Consider the following 14852-nt stretch of genomic DNA (forward strand, 5'->3'; position numbering starts at 1 on the left):
ATTCTAAAGTTGAGCTCTTTCTAAAAGATTCTCTAGTGCCTGTTTTAACTTTTAAACTGTAATTTTGAGCCAAAATTTATTTGGAAAGTTTTATTAAGGAGGATTATTAAGAAAAGGTGGGGACTAATCTATTGAGAGGAAAAAAATATATATATATATATAAGGACCGTTTATAAAGAGTTAAGAATATTGGCTAACCATTGTCTCTAATTGCACTGATGATGACAAAGGTAGAAAATACACGACACAAATAGTTCTGCACCAACGCTTCATCCATGGCAAGTAATGTCAATCTATCACAGCACTGTCTCCATTTGTGCCAGATAGTGCTAGCTGGATCATTAAATGGATTTTCCCTCCTTTCTGGGCACAGCTAGACTTTACTTCCCTAAGTCCTCATAGTTAGGAATGACCATGTGACAGTTCTAACCATCAGAATGTAGTAGAAAGGATGTATGGTATGTTTAGAATGAAAAACATTCAGATGTTCCTTCCTGCTGGTTGGAATGGAGTTATTCCCAATGTGGCCAAACTTACTATAGCAGATGTCACTGTCACCAGAAGGTAGAGCTGCCAAAACAAAAAAGCAGCCGGGCAGCAGGTGGTGCTAAAACTGATCTCTGAGACTGGAAAACTACAGATCCTGGTTGTACCATAAAAATACCTGGTAAAATTGCTGTCTATGATTAACTTGAAAGCAGACATTACCTGTTGTGCCAGCAGCTCTAGGAGAAATGTGGGAAAGAGCCAGAGCGTTTGCAGTTCTTGCCAAGTTGTAACAAGCCATTTAAGAATGAGTTAATAGCAATGGAGAGCCAGAGATCAAGAGCCTTATAGATTGAGAAAACACAACTACTCTGGACCCCATACAATAAGTTATAAGTCTGAAAAAAGTCTTCAGTGACAAAATCTAATACTACTTCTCAGTTAAACAAAGGGACTCATCTTTCCCTGAAAGATCATATTAAGGCCGTTACCCTCCCACTCAAGTTTAGTGTTTCAGGCAGCCTCTTTGAGTTAGAGGTTGAGTTACAATGAAGTCTCAATAGACTCTCAGTAAGCCTCATGGGAAATCCAAGTTGGGATGAATCTTCATTAACTCTACTCCACTAATTTTTCTTTTACCACATCGCAGAACTTATTTTTCTCAGCTTACCTTAAACCCCATCTCTAGCTCCTGATGCCCTATAAAACCGTTTCTCGTTACAGCATACGAAAGTGGTCTTTCTCCTGAAATCCAAAACCACATCTTGTCTACACCATATTTGGCAGATGTATTTGATTTCTTGTATGTTTAAACGTGCAGCCAGTGTGCCTGACCTCCTTGTCTAGGTGTAAATGTCTTTAAATCTGGGTGTGTATTTTATATGTTTTTTAGAACCACGAATGCTTCCAGCAAAGTACTTTGAATATAGCCTAATATCGTTTTGATGCATTAATAAATTCCCAGTGCATTCAAGCATTTTCTGCTTCGTTTCTCTTGCCTGTAATTAGTAACATTTAATCCTACCACCTACTTCTTGAGTCTTCAGGGACTCCCTATTCCCTGAAGCTTCATGACTAAAACATACATCTCTCCTCTCAGGCTCAAATCTCCCCACCTATCTCTACAACTACACTGTCATCTCAGCTCAAAATAAATAATCTTTCTCACTCAGAATAATAGAAATTTAGAGCGAATCTAATTAAGTTCCTCCTTCTTCTTCCTTCCTTCTTTCTACCCTTCCTCCTTCCCTCTTTCTACCCTTCCTCCTTCCCTCCCTCCTTCTTTTCTACCCTCTTTCTTTTCTTCTGCTTTTCCTTTATTATGTGGATGAGAAAACTGAATGACAAAAATGGTAGAGTGCCTTGGCTAACATCAGAGTGTAATTAGTCATATCTTCCAACTCTTTCTAGAGTCCTTTTACTTCACCATATTTGCATCTCATGTTAACACACACTCAAAACTAAAAGAAGTAAATGCCTTCTCCTGTAACTTTCAGTCTTCATTGCGGAGCACAGGCTCCGGACGCACATGCCCAGTGGCCATGGCTCACGGGCCCAGCCGCTCCACGGCACGTGGGATCCTCCCAGACCGAGGCATGAACCCACATCCCCTGCATCGGCAGGCGGACTCCCAAACACTGTGCCACCAGGGAAGCCCTAGCCTTTTTTTTTTTTTTAATATCTGGTGATTGTTTGGAAGATAAAAACTTGCCTTTTTATTTATTTTACTATGCATGGGCCATATGTATCATGATTATTCAGAAATTACAATACTGATACATACTGACCCAAACCGTAGAGAAACATTTTCCCCATCATCACGTACCATCTTAAGAATTGATCCATGAGATCCAGAAACTAATTCTCAAAGGGATAGGATCCTCTGGGTTGTATTGATGCAAACACACTGCCCCTTCTTTAACCTTGATAACAAATTGACACATTGAAGTGTCCTTAGATTTAGAAAACTAGAAAATTAGAATAAGCATATCTTACCATCTCAAAAATATTATCATACTTTAAAGTTTTATTTTTATCAAAATGGACAGGGTAACAAAGAGTACAGAAGCTTATGGTGAAAACTAATGGTCCCAACTATCTCCCTTGCCACTTCTAGTTTGACTACCTCTGCTCTTTTAAAGGACAATTTTGGGTTCTTATAGCGCTTACCTCTGTAAACTCCATGCTGGAAAGTATATATTTACTTGCTCTTATGATACATGAAAACTTACTTGTACTCTTCTCTTCCTCTTTCCTTCATGATTGATAATTATTAGTTTTATTTTAAATTCTCCTATTCGTTACCTTTTAAACCCCAGCTTCTAGTTTCAATAACTCTGAAAAAATGTCCCTTGATTCTCCACTTTGTCAGATAAGTGTATTAGAACTTTCTCATTTTCGTCAACTTTTCCTAATCCTCTTTTTTATTCCACCCTCTCTGAGCTACATGATAACATTTATGCTATCAATGCAGGTCAGATTTACAATCTAAACTGTAACCACATTGAAGTCTTCTGTGAATACAGATTGACTCTAAATTTAAGACTCAGTGTACACATGGCTGTAACTGCATATGTATCGTCTAGTGCTGGCAGAAGCAGTGGTGCTAGGATTAGTGGGCCTGATTACATCACTCCTGAGGGATATTCTAAAGGGACTGTTCTGAACATCAATAGCGAATGGATTCTCTTTTCTTATACTCCTTCGATTTCTCAGAATTATGCCTCTTTTCAGTTTACTCTATATTTCAAACAAGTTGAACCCATTTCTGCTCTTCTGATGACTGCTAAAATGATTTGACTTTATAGCTTTTTATACCTTCATCATATTTTCACTTTTTCCAGAATGACTCCACTTGTTTCTCAGTTTTTAGAATTTTTCCTGAACATCACTCTCCAGAGACTCTTACTTCCTCCTCGTATCGGAACTAATTTATCTCATAGGCTGCTGCATGGTAGCATCCTGGGAATTCCTTTCTTTCTTTCTTTCTCTTTTTTCGTTTCTCTCTTTTTCTTTCTTTCTTCCTTCCTTCCTTCCTTCCTTCCTTTCTCTCTCTCCTCTCTTTCTTTCTTTCTTTCTTTCTTTCTCTCTTTCTTTCTTTCTTCCTTCCTTCCTTCCTTTCTTTGTTTCTTTCTTTGTTTCTTTCTTTCTTTGTTTCTTTCTTTCTTTCTTTCTTTCTTTCTTTCTCTTTCTTTTCCTAAGTTGTCAGATGTTTCCTTGAGCCTATGCCTCACTTCTTTTTGGTTTTACTTCTTCACTTTGATGGTGCATACCTCCAGATACTTTCTGATAGAGGTTTTGGAGAGAACAATTCTTCCAGTCCTTGAATGTCATAAAAAGGACTTTGTTCTGTCCTCACATGTGGTTAATTGCTTGGTCTGATGTAAAATCTGCATTGGAAATAATTTGGTCTCAGAATATAAGTGTCTTATTTCTTTCTATAGTGTAGTTGAAAAGAAGTCTGGTGCCTCTCTATTTCATTAAACTGTAGATGACTTTGTTTCTCTCTTCCTCTGGAATCTTATTAAATTCATCTTTATATTTTCTGTCTGTTGGGAAGAAATAGAGTTAAATGCATAACGTCCAGGTCTTTGGAGGCAGATTACTTGGACCTGTATCTCAGTTCTGCCACTTACTGGCTAGGAAACATGTGTCAGTTACTTCACCATTGTCCACCTCAAGTTTCTCATCTATAAAAGGGGATAATAGTACATCCGTCTTCATGTTGCTGTGAGGATTATATAAGTTAATGAATGTAAAGAACATAAAACAGGGCCTGCATATGTCAAGTGCTATATGAATAGTTACTATTAATATTTTCTAGTTCTATTGGTTTATTTTAATTTCATCTTTCATATTTGTAATCTCTTAAGGGCTCTTTCATGTTCTTTGATCCTTTTTTATAGACTGGTGACTTCTTAAATGTCTCTGTGAACATAAGTAAGAAACCTCTAAAAACTATCTGGGGCTATGAATGATATTTTTCCTATGGAATAAATATTTCTGTTTATTTATTCAGTATTTCTCTTCCATGTTTCTTGTTCTCCTCAGTTTATCTTGAAAACAGAAGGACATGTAGCTGGTGTCAGTTTCCTTTGCTTTGACTTCCGGTAGGTCTCTTCCCAGAGTGGATTCTGCCTGGATGCTTAGAGTGGGAGGATGCAGTGGAGCCTGTGGATGTATTGATTGGCTTCACTTTGAGGAGGGCAAGCAAAGCAGTGTAGGGTCAAATGGACCCCCAGTCCCCCACCACACACACACACACACACACACACACACACACAGCATGCCAAAATGAGAAGACATTTATTGCAAGGCCCCATTGGTCACCCTATAAATGTAGCACTTCCTCAGATGGTATAAGTTAAAATAAACTTATGATGTAACATAGGAATGTTAGCATGGATTTCAAGTTTTAACCTAAGATCCTCTGTACTTACGTATTTTATGAAAATTAAATCTGTTTATTCTAATAGCAATACTTAAAATACTTGTACAGCATTAAACTTTACAAATTCCTTTCATACAGGATATTATTTGATCCTATGGGATTCTTAGAACATTCATTATAATCAAATAAATAATATACATAAAATAGATCTTTGAAAGTATAAAACACAATGCAAAATTACAAGGTACTACTTTAGCGTTTACACATATTAGTTGTATACTATGTTAAGAAAATACATTTTATTACAAATAATACATTTAGTTTTGTTCTGCACTGACCTTCTCCAAAAAAAGAGAATGGATTTGAAAAAAGATACTGACTAGAATACTAAAATGATTAGAAATCAAATGGACCTTGAGCTCTTCCCTTGCTTCAGCCTACAGAGGAAGAATCAGAGGCCCCATGAGGCCCTATGTACCCAAGGTCACAGGGACTGTGAGTGATACAGCCTTTTAATGGCAGGGCCAAAACAACAACTCTGATTCTGCATCTCTTTCTCTTTCATGTTCTTTACCCCCAATAAATTCTTACCTAGCCAAAAACCCTAAGAGTTTAAATTCTTCACAGTACTCCAGACTTCAGAGGTTTGTAGGCAAAGATACAAAGTAGAAAGATGAGAAGGTTGTTCCATGAGTACATGGTACATGCCCCACATCCAAACTACAACAAGACTTCAGGCACCCTCAACAGTGATGCAACAAAGGCAGTCGTTCCTCCAGACTTTCAGGGTCACAAACAGATTTCCAAGGCTGCCATGAGTGCAGCCGAGCTGTCTCATTGGGCTCTGTAGCTTGCAGCACTTTCTGCCAGAGTGTAATAGAATCCTGGAGCGCTATTGTATTTTTAAAGGCAATTAATATTTTATTATGCACAGACTTTTATTTGCATCATTTGGATCCCTCTTCTCTAATTAAATCTTGTGATTTACACAAACAAAACTGCTGTTCTTTAAACTCTGCAAATTATAAAAATTAACAAATACTTGTTAAAAGGAAGCAAAAGCAGCCACGGGTCCTATTTTTGTGACAGAAACAACTGGAGGCTATGGAGTGAATTGATAGTGTCTCTTATTTGAGTGGGGCAATGTGGCAATTACATACCAAATACCTTAGTTAAGTAGAACTGATAGAAATTCCAGCTGTCTATGAGAGAGAGGTTAATTCTTTAAATAAATAAAGTCAGAGTATTTTATGTGTCCACATAGGATTTTTGCTTCATGACCTTGTGTACAGCGTTTTGTGTTATGGGATTTATAAATCAAGAGTGTAGTTTCAGGCATGCATTACACCAACCCTGCATTTGTGGAACATTTCCTACGGTCAAATGGATGGTATTCAGAGGGAAGAGAAAGACTCTGAGCTTCAATGCCCACTTGCAGAATATGCCTTGTTCCTCTTTCTGTTTCTAAATGAGCAGTTCTTTGGTAAATTTCAGCTACGTAAGTATTATATCCTGCCCCTCTCCTGGCAATATATGGAGTAAAGATGAGTACCCTCTAGGAGAAAGACAAAAGTCTCTCTTGATCTCTGGAAAGATAGCAGAAGGGGACCAAGGGTCAGGAAGAAGAAGACAGAGCTGGGACAAGAAATAATCTCCATCCTAATTAAGCTGAAAGGTCTTAGCAAAGCTTCCCTGGGAATAGTTTGCAGTCTCCTTGAAGGACATTACTCCCAAGGTCTCCATCTGGGGAAGAAGAGGAAGGACATTAGGAAGTAGATGGGGTAATGATCAATTAATTGACATGATGAATTTAGCAGTAATCTGTTTTCTTTATGGCTCTTTTTTCCATCCCTGCAAAATACGCACTCAACCCAGAAACTAGAATGAAACCCAAAGGTTTCAATATGGAGAAATTCACTTTCTGGACATTTCAGGACCGCATTTTTCCAAATGTGGAGGGCTACTCTGCAGGTCTGCGATTTCTATTCTCATTTGCATGAATTCTTATCCGCATTCAAATTGTAAGTCACAGGCTTTCTTCCTTTGTGTGCCAGTAGATTAATAGAGGAAAAACTCCACATGAAATTTTTATAAAAAAAATTGACCATCTACCTAAGCGAATATATTTTAGGCATATTTGAGATAGTTTTATTTTAACTTGTAATGATAGAAATGACTTCAGTATACCTTTCTTCCAAGGGCCTTGAAATTCTTTTGAAATATGAGAACACACAGAAATACACAGCATGCAAACAACTTTATAAATTTGGGTACAGAAAGTCTCCAATGTAAGAACATCCCACATGAAAGCAACCCTCAAGTTAGAGAGAAATACAGCAAAGAATAAAATAACAGACCTTCTTATTTCCCTATTTTATCACTCCCTGATGTTTCTACTACTGTTACGGAATTACTGTGGAAAATCTTAATTCTTTTAGAGAATGTGCATTCTGCAGACCTGAAAAGTTTGTCTTGTGAGCCTTCATGAAAAGGGGGTGTATAAAGATAGCAAAGTAAGTTTCACCTCTTTCAAACTGTTCTCCCAAATTAATAATGCACCCAAGAAGGAACTGAAAAATCTTCTCCTTTTCCCCAGTCTTCTCCCCTTCCTACTCACCCTCTTCCTCCTTCTTCTTTTCCCTAAACAAGGCAGCTTTCAGGATCAAGAACTAAGGCACATGGTCCAATATGATCTTTTCGTGAATTTTTTAGAGCAACAGGTATTAAGGACTACCCCAACAAATTAACTACTGGTGGAACTTTATTCCTATGAGGACATGCATTCTAAAATACACATGAAATAACAACACTCTAGATATCATTTACTCCCTAGGAAATGCCTACACTAGTAATAACACTTAATATTTAGTGACAACTCAGCAGTGTCAGACTCAGTACAAAATTATTTATTATCCCATCTCATCCCCACAATAACCCTAATTTGGAAGGGATTATTAGGATTCCCTTTATAAAGATGAGGAGAAGAGGTTTAGAGAATTTAACCCCATACTCAAAACCATGCAAACACAGTGGAAAAGCCAAGAGTATGAGGATGAGAACACAGATCTATCTGACTTTGGAGCTGGTGCTGTTTAATATTGCACTGCAATAAAATGCTTAGATGAATCTGAGACAATTTATCCATGTATAAAGTTATGTGTATTTTTAAGAAAATTTCTATTATAAGGAAGACATTTGTGGAGGTTAATTCTTTTATTATTGTACCAAGTCTCATATTTTTTTTTTTATTTTTGCCACAAAAAGACCAAATTGACATATGTAGGTAAATATGGATTTTCCACATCACTTATGCTTATAGATTATTTCATAACGTTTGTAGTCAATCTTTTAAAAAACAGTGTTACAATGGTATAATGGAACTAATCTTTCTATTTTCTCCACCAAAAATTGTAATTGTTTATTAAACAACCACCCTTTATGGACACCACAGTACAACAAGAGGCCCATTTGAGAAGGTATGAGTCTCAACTTTTGCTTAGGACACCAGAAGTGCTTAATAAATATGTTGACTGAATAAATGATAAAAACATCTTTGAATATGGCAAACATAGGGGATTCAGCAATAAAACAATACATCTAAGTTTAAAGTTAATGGCTCTGATATTTCCAGTAGTACTTAAATGTAAAAAGATAACGGGTTAAATATGATAAAACTAATGACTGGGCTTAGTAAGACAGTTTCAACAGCACAGGTGAACAAAAATGGAAAGGCAACTGTCATTCTCCCACTTCCTCTTCTACCCCATTTGCAATTCACAGAGGAAACCATATTTTATTAAGTTCAGTTTTATTTCTTCTGGTGGTCATCTTCAAAATTCTACACAATATGCTCCTATGCTTGTTTCTTGACCAATAGGGGTAATCCTTTATATTTCCTGCATGCTGACATTTTGTGCTAAGGGACAGTGCTAAGCAAGCTTCCTATATTGTCTCAGTTAGTGCCCACTGGGAATAAATACTGATGGTGTTAGTCACATCTGAGAAGCCCATTCTCCTTTCCATTGATTGCTTTATATGACATAATTTTGACAATAATTTATTAAAAGTCCTCCTGGGGTCTTTAGGGAAAAGTTTCTTTATTCTTTAAGAGAGGCACAGAATAAGGTATAATCTCATATTCACTGGACATTCTTGTGACATTCATGTAATAGTTATGCTGCAACCATCCTGTGACTATACATGAGGGAAGGTTACTCCCCAAGGGTGGCAGGTTGGAGTGATGGAAAGAGCATGAGTTTTTGAAAGTGTGAGGTGTTCAAATAATCAGTTCATCCACCACCATTAACAAAGCCAGGTCTGAACATATTCCAAAAAATTGAATTTACTTTTGACTTATACTCATCAAACCACAGGCTTCATATTACTCACAAGGTAATATGATTTAGTGAAAAAGACCCAAACTCTGGAGCTAAAAACCTGGTCTACAGTACTCAAACATTTAGATTCTCTGTCATTTCATTTGTAGTATATGAGCGTTGAACCATTGCTATTTAACATATGGGAATCTGTGACTTAGGAAGACATTTAGCTTGGACATGATTATAAAGTGAAAAGCAAATAGCCTAGTATTACTAACAAGTTAGTATATGTTAGAAAGTTCACAGATTTAGAATCTAGAAGTCTTGTCTTCATATTCCCAACTTTTACTTGATGGAATTTCTTGAAACAATAAAAGAACCCCTCTAAGCCTATGTTTCCATATGTGTAAAACAGGTATTATGATACACATTTTACAGGATCAAATGGGCTAATGTACGTAAAAGTGTTTAATGGAATTTCACTCATTCATTTATTAAGAAATATTTATAGTGTCTACTATATGTATCAGGAACTGTCCTAGGTTCTAGGCAAACAACAGTGAACAAAACACATTAATAGGCATAAATCAGTTCATTTATTGACCCATGATCAGTTCTAATTTGGTTTATGAGTTATAAAAGCAAACTTAACCATTTAACCATGAGCTGATTGTATTACATTATAAATGTCTGATATACAGAACTGAAATACCACAATAGAATACACATTCTGGGTTCTTTTAAGTGCATGATCATGGAGATCAGGGATTAGAATTTACATTTTTTAAAAAATTGTCTATGCTAGCCTATAATTGTTTAATTGAATTATATGATAGTTGTGAAAGATTCTTGATAAATCAGCTGTGCTCTCATTTCCCCTTGCTGCCAACAGCATGCGTTTTTAGAAAAGATTGGCATGCTTTACTCAGTGTCCATAACACAAAGAATTAGGAGAAAACATGAGCTCATATTATTGGATTCTTGACTAACATACACTAAACTTCCCAGTCTCCATTGCATAGCTTCCTGGGAGTGCATAACCCCTTTCCCAATTTAATCCCTCCCACCTTGGAGACCTACCAGAAACTCTGTTAATTGCCCATTCTTGCTTTTGCTTTTGACTAAAGTGACAAAAAGATCATCTGGTAAAATCACACAGGGGAAAGTCTAGTTAGTCTTTAACATTTCTCTAGTTTTATTAGTCATTTAATTCTGCTCCTCTCTAACAACTCCATGTTTAGATCTTCAACCCTTTCTTCAGAGAAGTACATGCCTAATTGTATGGTCAGGCCACTCAAGATGGCTGTTCTCTTGCTCTCTGTACCTCACCCTGCTCTGCCAGCGCCTGCCTCACCTACACCCTACTCACATGACTGACCTTCCTACATACTTGACCCAGGCCCCAGCTAGTGATTATTCTAGCTTTAGATCAAAACTCTCCACTATGTTTATCAAAGGGGTGGTGAGGGGTGTGTCCCTCTACTGGTTTCCCTGGTAGCCAATGAGGCAACTTGTTGTCAATTCACCCTATAACTGGCAATCTCGCCTTCCCCTCCAGGAGTGAAGACTGCTACAATGTGCTGCCCTGCACATGGTGGGGTGTCGCTCCAGGACCTTGCTTCAGACGTAAGATCTCCCTGTCCATTAAACCACTGATGTCTCTCACTGATTCTGGGCTCTTTCTTCAGCCTTAAAGCTGGCCTGTATGGTGCAGCCTAACATGCACATACAGTTGTGTAAGTTCAGTCTTGCTCAGCAACTGCTAGCCAGAGTGAGAGGTGAAGGTGATATCGAGCCCTGTACCCAGCCAGTCATGAACTTAGGACCTGAATTCGATTTTCTGCCTGGATCTCATGTAATGGCTTTTACCTTCTCCTTCCTATACTTAAAAGAAAGAAAGAAATATGTGTGTATAGTTATTTTTACAAATCAGGTCAGAAAGGTGTTGTGTTGCTGCCTACTACAAAAATCTGGGGGCTTTTTGGCTGATATTGTGTCTTAGGATATTTACCTCTTGGGTAATGTACCAACCTGAGGGACAGGTTACTCAACTTGAGTAATGTAACAACCTCAACTATAGCTGGTCTGATGAGTATCAGGGAAGAATTGAGATATGCTTGCATGTGCTGCCAATTTAGCCTTGCAATGAATTATGAGTTCTATAAATTCAGTAAGTGTTATTTTCTTGGTAGTGATTCAACTTGTCAGGATTTAGAAATAGCCCCCTGTGCCATTTCATGCCAACTGCAGCATTTTCTCTGCTTCTTCCTTGGCAGGACTGGCCTGAAAGAGCAGGGAATGTGTTCTCCCAGGACAGAGCAAGAACTAGTAAATCAACACCTCTACCTGTCATATTGATTTGCAGACCGTTTACCTTTCTGCCTTCACTTAATGGTTTGGGGGTTGTGGGTGAGGGGTGGGAAGGAATAGAAATTAAAAAATAAATATAAATAAATTTCAGGATTTTTTCTTTTCAGTCTTTGCACTCACTCAGAATTGTTTAACTGAATTCAGAGAGAATGGATCACAATGCAAGTGCCTGGCCCTTCGCCTGGAGCAGTTTGTAACAGTGAACTTAAAAGGTAAAGAAATTTTGGTAGTGGAAGCAACCTAAGTGTCCATAGACAGATGAATGAATAAAGAAGATGTGGTACATATATACAAGGGAATATTACTCAGCCATAAAAAAGAATGAAATAATGCCATTTGTAGCAACATAGATGAACCTAGAGATTATCATTCTAAGTGAAATACGGCAGACGGACAAATACCATATGATATCACTTATATGTGGAGTCTAAAATATGACACAAATGAACATATCTATGAAACAGAAATAGACTCACAGACATAGAACACAGATTTATGGTTACCAAAGGGGAAAGGGGCAGGGAAGGATAATGAGGACTATGAGATTAGCAGATACACACTACTATATATGAAATAGATAAACAACAAGGACCTACTGTATTTAGCACAGGGACCTATATTCGATATCTTGTAATAACCTATAATGAAAAAGAATCTGAAAAAAAAAAAAATATATATATATATATATATATAACTGAATCACTTTGCTGTATACCCGAAACTAACACATTGTAACTCAGCTATATGTCAATTAAAAATTAAATAATTAAAAATAAATAAATAAAAAATAAATAGAAAAGTTAAAAAAAATAACTTTTGTTAGTCTCGGGAATTTGTGTCATAGTTTGCATCTTCTGGGACCTGGGGTACAACTACAGGGATACGTGCCAGCCCACAGTGTCATGGCAATGGTCCTTAGCTGCACTCTAACTGAAGAATCATCATTGACCTATATGCTGGATTCCCCAAAAATCACAGAATAACAGAGAAATTGGTATTAATAAAATAAATCATAATATTAACACTAACAACAATATCTAATCATGATAAATATGTTACATTCACTATCTCATCTAATACTCAACACAGCTCTGTGAGGTAGGCACACTTATTGTGCCATTTTAGAGAGGAATAAACTGAAGCTAGGAGGTTAAACAAGTACCCCAGATTTTACAACTGGAAAGAAAAGGAGATATAAGAAAAGGAATTGAAATTTGAATTCAGATCAGAAATACAGGCTGCATGATTTCACATATGTTTTTACATATGTTTTGGTAACAAACAAAAACAAAACAGAAAAACAGATAAAGAAATAGCTCTGGAATTTGATAATAATTGCCACAGAGGTGGCACACCCAGTGTCTTGTACATTTTTATCTAGCTGACACCCGAATCTGTCAACAAAGAAAGAGCAATGACAACCACTCTATTCACTTTAGAGAAGCATATCTCCTTACTGCTAAAAGCTTTCTGAGAGAGTTGGCTTTGCCCACTGTTTCCCACCGAGAATTTTAGAGTGCAATGAAAGGCTTTTAATTAAGCTGCAATATTATAACTAGTATGCTTTGACTATTTACACTGAATACTGTTGTCGAGGCAGAATGTTTCTTCTTTTTCTTTTCCCTGCTAGTTTCTCAATGAAAGTGAAAGCACACAGGCAAACAGAACACAGAGAAGTGAATAAAGAGATGTTGTTTTCTGCCCACTTAAATTTCCAGGATTCTAGTTTATGCAAAATGGAGGTGGCTTGGGTTGTGCATCTGAGCCTGTTCCTTTGCATCTTTCAAGGATCTGCTCTTTGCCCTTTGGCACTCCTGTGGGTGCTCTAGCACACATCTGGTATAATTATTCCCCTCTGCTCCAACGTGCAGACACATTCACAGACTTCCTCTGCTGACAGAAATGGCTTTTTAAAAGAGTTCATGACTCTGGTAATGAGTTTAAACATTGAATGTAAACAAGACTTACTCTATACATATGAGTTGTGCTTACTTATTCAAGAAGAATATTATAAATTACATTTTGTTAGTGTGCTCCAGGAACGAAGCATCTTTTAGCTGTTGGACTAGGAATCCTTCTGCCTTAAGTTTACTGGAGAAAGTTCAACATACAATATCAAAGACAAACAACAAACCTCCAGTGACAAAGCTTTCTCTAGTCTCAGTCTATTTCCTCACTCTAGGACTCTGAGAATTCTCTAAGTCCCTGGGTTATATTTTAGTTAAAAAAAAAAAAAAAAAGAATTTGAGGTTCTGAATTCCAGTGTTACTTCTATCATTTGTTAGCAATGTGAACTTAAGCAAATCATTGATAATATTTTCTCTTCTGTAAATGTGGTCAAATAACATCTTGTCAGATAACCCTTTGGAGACATTGAAGTTAACAAAAGAGAACAATATGTGAAAATCTTTCTGAACTATGATGTTACATAAAAAATATTCATTGCTATTTGTCATCCAAAATATGGGTAAAAACTGTGATGGAATATTAGGAAGGAAATCCTGGATTTGTAAAGGAGGGCAGAATTGCGACACATAACAAATTTAGGCTCAAGTTTTAGATTTCTATAAATCTTATGCACTGAGGTGAGCAAAATAATCACTAGGGATAAGTTGATTATTCTAAACGCTGAGGGTTCAGTCCTAGAAGTCAGAATTGAGTAAAAATGGGGCATTATAAATGTCAGAACAGAGTGCATGTAACTGCAATGCCGGTGCATGTTGCCCCAATGCATTCTATGTGAATCCAAAAAGTTTTAATAAAAGGAGTCGAAAGTACTGATCAGTTGGGATAATGAGCTGATTAATATTTCTATAAAATTGGCTGAAGAATCTAAAGAGTTTTGTACTTGGTTGAGGTTGAGAACATGCGAGAAAACAGACTTTAGAATACTAACAGCTAATATCAACTCTAGCTCCCAGAGTTTTAAGAGCCTGCTAAGATGCCTAATAGACTGTTTGCCTAGTAACATCTTATATGTCCTTCCACTAATTGCTAAAGTACACTTGATTTAATCAAACTCAATAGTACTATATAAAATAGATTTGGAATTTAGTATTAATCCTATTGTTTGTTTTGTCCTACAATCCAATCCAAATATTTAGCTGTCATAATTAGAAATTTTAATATAATAGTTTAATGAAAAGAATTACTGAGCACTCTTGTCTGAACTTAGACATTTTAAAAGAAATTATCTTAATAAAAGTAACATATAGTTCATTCTCTTTCCATTAGGTAAACCACTGGATTCTCTATTCAATAACTTACTGTCTAAATCTTACTTTAAA

This window comes from Tursiops truncatus, chromosome 1, assembly GCF_011762595.2.
Source record: "Tursiops truncatus isolate mTurTru1 chromosome 1, mTurTru1.mat.Y, whole genome shotgun sequence".
NCBI classification, from domain to species: Eukaryota; Metazoa; Chordata; class Mammalia; order Artiodactyla; family Delphinidae; genus Tursiops; species Tursiops truncatus.